The following is a 6,000-nucleotide window of genomic DNA, read 5'->3' on the forward strand; positions in this document are numbered from 1 at the left end:
GCAGGGTCAATTCTACTGCATCTTTCTCTGTATCTCTCATAGTCTAGTGGAGTATCTTAATTAATACTTTGTACTTTCTGCAGGCTCGATCACCTAAAAAGACTTAAAGCTTGGTAATACTGTGTAGGGTGATTTTAAAAAAATCAGAAAACCTCTGGAAACTATTAGAAAAGTGGTGGTCTTGCTGCCTGGGGAGCAGATGGGGTAGCAGGAGAGACATGATTTATCTGCTGTTAGTTATGTACAAGCCAAACCAAAGGGCCTCCTCTCATTTTTACTCTTCAAAAGTTGTATTCCATTTAAGTCAACCAGTGTCCACTAGACAGAATCTGCCTAGGTTCACTTCAGAGAACCTCTAGAGAATGATTTAATCCAGGGGGCTTTCCTAGCGGTCTGCACGTATAGAATAAAATGAAAGTTCAATGCATGAGTCACTGACCAAAGTCAGCAATCAAAGAAATCACTAGAACTTGGACTCTAAATATTCTAATAAAAGTCACTGGAATCCAAGACCTTATGCTGAATTCAATCTACACCAGATACTGAAAGCTCATATCACTGTAAGATTTGTAAAGACGTCCAAACTGACTGAGCCCTTACAAGTGAAAAGATGGGTTATGTTCTAAGGTATATACTATATGTTAAACTTTCTGACATACTCCAGGGCATTTCCCTGTCCTGTGGGTAGTAACACAGCCCACAGTAGAGGCAAAATGGCAGAGCAATCAATCAGGACAATTCTGTTGTCAAGATTAAACAGGACATGTCTGTAAAGGCACTAAAAAAGATACAAAGGGACCTCAAAGTGTTAACAGTGGTTATCTATGGGGAGGGATGTGAAATAGAAGAGGGTTTTCAATAATTACATAGGTTAAATTGCTTTTATTTTTATGAGCATGAATTTACTTCTATAGTTTTAAAAAAATTTAAGTAGTATTTTAAAAAGTGATTCCATTTTTAAAAACGATTGAATAGATCCACATAGATTATACATGAAAAATAAATGCCATTTTTTAGAAGTTTGGCCACTAAACACCTACAGACCAAACAAATAACTATCCTATTAATAACACAATTTTCCTATCCTACAAAATAAAAAAGGGATATTGGTAATATTACTAAAAATAATCACAGCTACTGTTACCCACTGTATTGATTATACAATATTAGCCACCAGAGGGAGTTTGAATATCCCCTCCTTAAAATTATAACAACCCTCAAACAAATCCCTTTAAGATCTTAACTTCACACTTCACTATAAAGGTTAGGCTGGCAGAGCTTAAAATAAAAAAAAAATCAATACCATGTTTACAGAAATTCTTAAGTCATAAAAAAATTTTTAATTAGTTTTTACACTAGCAGAACACTGCTTTTCAGTTTTATTTTACTTCTACATAAGTAGTAACCATATATACACATATACATTTATATTTCACAAGGGTTCATGTCTGATTTCCTTAGAGAGAGAAAGTTTCCCAACCTGAAAAACAAACTATCTGGACAATCAGGTTTTTTAAATCATTTTTAATGGAGTGTCTATATTCTCCATTTGCTTGACCTGAGAGATCTGGGGTTAAAAAAAAAAAGGTAAAATTTTATACAATTGTGACTCCTGAAAAAGGGGGTGGGAGGCCACAAACTCTACTCTAAAAACAGAATAATCTAGTCATAATACCAAATGTAAACACTGTCTTCATATATTTTAACAAGGCAAAACATGGCTAAACGTCTTTAAAAGTTAAATTTGTCCGTGACTCAGCATCTTAAAAACTAAAAATGTAAATAATTCTCTAATTTATCCTAAACTCTTTCATTTTTCTAAAAAATATTAACAGAAATCATACTGAAAATGGCAAAAATCACTATAAATTAGGGAAGAAAAACAGACAAAACCACATAAATTATTTTGGGGAGGAGGATTTTTGTTTAATGCAGTCCCTGAATCCATAATATGTTCACAAAAATTTCAAAACATAAAGACATACATAGTATTTTCATTTCCCACCCTTCCCTCATCAGGCTGCTACTTCTCTCAACTTGAGTAGTTTTCCAGTATCTTCACAGTTTCTTTAGGCATAGAAAAGCAAACACAAGTTTATATTCTTATCACCCCCTTACCCCATCCACCTTTTTAACATAAAAACCAAGCACACTGTTCCCACTGTTTTACACCTTCCTTTTTTAACTTAATAACATATTTTGGAGATCTTTCCAAGTCAGTACACAAAAAGCTTCCCCATTCTTTTTTATAGTTAATCACGACTAGTTCTACCACAACTCTCAGCCTACCTTCTTCTTTCTGTCTAACCTTTTTAATAATATTCTCTTCAGTCAACTACTTAACACTTTGTTTCCTTGTCCCAACAAGATTTTAAATCAAACCAGATGTAAGGTGTCACAAAGGATGTTTCAGAGCAAAGAGATCACTATCTAAATTACATCCTTGTAGAGGGGAAAAAAATCCACAATTTTCTACTCTGATCACTTAAAACAAAGCTACAAATTAAAATACAATCTTCAAGAGAAATTACCTGTAAACTGATTTTGAGGATTAGTGTAAAACTCCAGTGAACAATAACGATAAAAGTTTCTTTACTTCTTGTGCTTTTCTTTCACTGTAAAAGAAAACATTGATTAAAAAAGGCTAGAACCCCTTAAGGTCGTATAGCAAAGCATTCTAATAGCAAGAAACCACAACCTGATTCAATCTTTCATCTGCCAGGTCAGAGGCCGAGGCTTTTTATCTTTCGAGATTCTACTCATCATTATCAACAGTACGACTTCTACACCAACGAAAAACGGTATTACAAGAATATAAACTCTGCGGCGCTAAATGTTGGAAATCACACACCGGGGGCTAGACCGCCAGGACCAGCCACAGAGAAAATACCCAGCTTCGCAGATCTGGGAAAGGAGCTAGAAAAGCCAACCACGGCTGTGAGAGTCAGGAAGCGAGAGTCGAGGCAAGGAGGGAAACCCGGTGCCGCGAGGCGAGCCCTGGAATCTGCCCAGTCGCTCGAGTCCGACTTGGGAGCTGCGCGCTCTCCAAGGACCGAGCCCCGGAACCACGACCACTAACGGAACCAGCCCGAGGGAGGCGGCGGCGGCTGCTCGGACTGCGGACCGGGGCGCGCGGACCCGGCGCCGGGAGGGCGGGGGTTCCCCGGAGGAGGTGGCCACCCCGGCGCCCCATTGGGCGCCGCTCCAAACGTGCCCGAGTTGTGACAGGAATAAAGTGGGTCACAAGGCCTAGCGGGTGCCCGGCGAGAGCCCTCTCGGCACCAGGTCCCCGGCTTTCTAGGCCTCCCTGCCGCTGGAATCTGCCGCAGCCTCGGGCGCCCTCAGGCCACCCGGCCCCGCGGTGCACCCCAATCCCGCCCCTGTCCTGCAGGTAACCCTAGCTGCCCAAGGCCCCTTTGCAAGAGCGGGCCTCCGCCCCAACTCCTGAGAACAGATACGCCAAGGCGATAGGCAAAACTTGGGCTTCAGCTCTCACCTTCCCCTCCTGTGGCTGCCGCCCCCCGGCCCCACATACGCCGTCCCCCTCTCCCTCCCCTTCCCCGCGCCCTCACCGTGTGGCTTGCGGCGGCTCCGGCTACGTCCCTCCCCAACCCTGGAGTCTGGCTGCAGTGATTCGGAACAATTCGGCTCCGACCAGGAGACCCCACGGCTCCCAGCGCCACCAGTACCTGGGGATGAGTGGTGCTCCCCCACCCACTCCCCCCAAAATTCACCGCTACAGCAGCCCGCTCCTCCTCCCTCTCCCTTCCTTTCCCCTCCTCCACCGGCATTAGGAGCACGCATGCGCCGCAGAGGTAACCCTACCTGCGGACTTAGGGCCCGGGGCCCACCCAGTGGAGCGCCTCTCACAGGAGTGCGCACGAGTTGGCGGCCAGATTTCGCTCGTGCGCTCCGGGGTTTCCTTTTTTTAAACCGGTAGCCGCAAGCTGACTCTGTGATTGCGCTCCCTCCCGGCGCATGCGTCGTCTGTGACCCCCGCGGGCTCCGACAGCTGGCCGGAGCTCTCTGATCGCCCCTCCCCTCACCCTTTCGCCAGCAAGTCTGGGTGCGCATGCGACTTGCCGGGTGAGGCACCGCGAAGCTGTGCGAGGGGATCCCGGACGCCCGAGAAGACTCCCGTTCCCTTGAGCCGCGCGTCGGCGGCCACAACCGCGCTCCCCCATCCGGTGCCCGCCTCCCCGCAGCGAGCAAGAGGGCGCCGGTTACTGGAAAGCCGGGGAGGAGGGGCCTGTTCGGGTGGAGGGTGCGGCCGGTTAGGGGAGCGTTAGCGTTAGGTCAGGGCGACTTTGGCTTTCACCCTGGATGCCCGGAGCGCTGAGGAGGAAGAGCTTCCTGCCGAATCAGGAGTCTGAAGGCCAGAAAAGGGACCTTTCTTTGACAAGCAAAACACTTTGCCAACGCCAGATCTTTTGGGAGGTTTGGCCGAAAGACTGTTTTTTCCCCCTGAAACACCATCGGGGAGTTGGAGTGGGGGCGACGGTGATTGGACCGTATCCTTTCCCCACCTCGGAGGAACACAGCTTCGGCCGCTTCTTAGGGTAGGAGGGCCTGAGGAGAGTGGACATGCGCCCTCGGCTGGAGAAGGGAGGCAAAAGGAAGTCAGGCTGTATTTGTTTGGAGTTTTCCTGGCTGTAAATGAAAGGCCAGGTGACAACATATTCGAAGATGAGGAAATGAACCAGGACCCTGATTTGCACGGGTTCCCTCATTGGAACAACGTGTGAATCCTTTCTGCTTAATTTAGAGAGAATGTTACTTCCGTTGATGGATCACAGTCCACTTGGGATGTGCCCCTAAATAACTGGAAAAGAGATCTTTACAGCCCTAATTCCTAGGAATTTCTGTGTTTTAATGAGTGTGCTTTAGGTTTGAAATAGAAGCCATCTTTGAAAAAATAAAATTTTACTGTTTTGGTTATAAAATTCTCTCTTCAAGCTAACATTCATCTCCGTAAACATTTCATACTCTTGCTGTATGCTCCGAAAAAAGCAACATCAAAATTGGAGAACTTATTCAGGTCCCTGATTCCTTCACCTGAGGATTTTTCTGTAGGAAGTGTGAACATAATTTATTATTTTAATCCATTTGAGATTAAATAAATCCATCTTTGAATTAATCCTCTGCTTTAGGTTGGCATCATTGAGAAAGGTGCTCTCTTTTCAAAAAGATTTAAATCTGGGAGGACTGAGGTCTGGAGCTACTGGCAACCATTTTGCCACCCATAGATTCTGAGGAAAAAAGGAAACAAAAATAAACAGACTCAAAGGAGAAGATCTGGCCCCAAGACATGTTTGATACCTTGAATCCAATGTGGATTATATACCTCTAAAAATTTCCATTAAATTAACCAATAAATTATTTTCATGTGTTTGTTTTATTGCTAAACCAGAGGGAGACAGGTTTCTGACACTTGAAACCACGAGTCCTGATGATGGAAACAAGAAGCAAAGGTAAGAATACTTGCAAGATAGGCTCCAGCAAGTCAGGACGGTTTGAATGCTTTTCTTAGATGTGGAAGTTTGGCTTTTATCCTAGCGACAGTGATCACTCCTCATATTCTACATCATCTACAATTCGTGTTTTCAAAGATAACTTTGCCGTTTTTAATGGTTCTCTTGTCCTCTTGATCACCAGGAGCAACCTATGTTCATCTTTGGTTCCTTCCTCTCCCACTTTGTGTATTTAATCATTTACTAAATCTTGTTCATAATCCCCCATTTTTCTGCTCAGTCCTTTGGCAGTGCTTGAACATTTCCCATGGTTCAGTTCACAACTTTTTTCTCCTCATATTCTCTACAAGAAAACCTCTATCAGATATTTCTAATAACCTCCCCAAATTCCACATTTCCCTTTAAAAAAAAAAAAAAAAATCCTGCCTTGTAATTTCAGAAATCCCCCAGACTAAAACCTCTCCATAAACACAATTTATGTAATTCAAATATTCTATTCGTTCCTGATTGGATGCCTCGCTATCATTTA

General features: G+C 44.0%; 1 protein-coding gene across 6 annotated transcripts in view; it reads right to left on the minus strand.

Moving 5' to 3' along the window:
* The window catches only part of CLOCK (clock circadian regulator), a 147,804-nt gene extending 143,627 nt beyond the window's left edge, over window positions 1-4,177 (minus strand). For 4 of the 6 annotated variants that reach the window (XM_037829844.1, XM_037829843.1, XM_037829842.1 and 1 more), the window contains exons 1-2: window positions 3,826-4,177; window positions 2,532-2,615 (exon numbers count right to left, since the gene is read on the minus strand). The gene's annotated coding sequence lies outside the window, so the exon portion shown is untranslated. Of the gene's footprint in view, window positions 1-2,531; window positions 2,616-2,698; window positions 2,854-3,572; window positions 3,711-3,825 lie in introns of those variants that run through there. The other 2 variants (XM_037829839.1, XM_037829840.1) reach the window with 2 other exon arrangements.
* Window positions 4,178-6,000: the final 1,823 nt, after the last annotated feature.

Source organism: Choloepus didactylus, chromosome 3 (genome assembly GCF_015220235.1).
Source record: "Choloepus didactylus isolate mChoDid1 chromosome 3, mChoDid1.pri, whole genome shotgun sequence".
Taxonomy (NCBI): domain Eukaryota; kingdom Metazoa; phylum Chordata; class Mammalia; order Pilosa; family Megalonychidae; genus Choloepus; species Choloepus didactylus.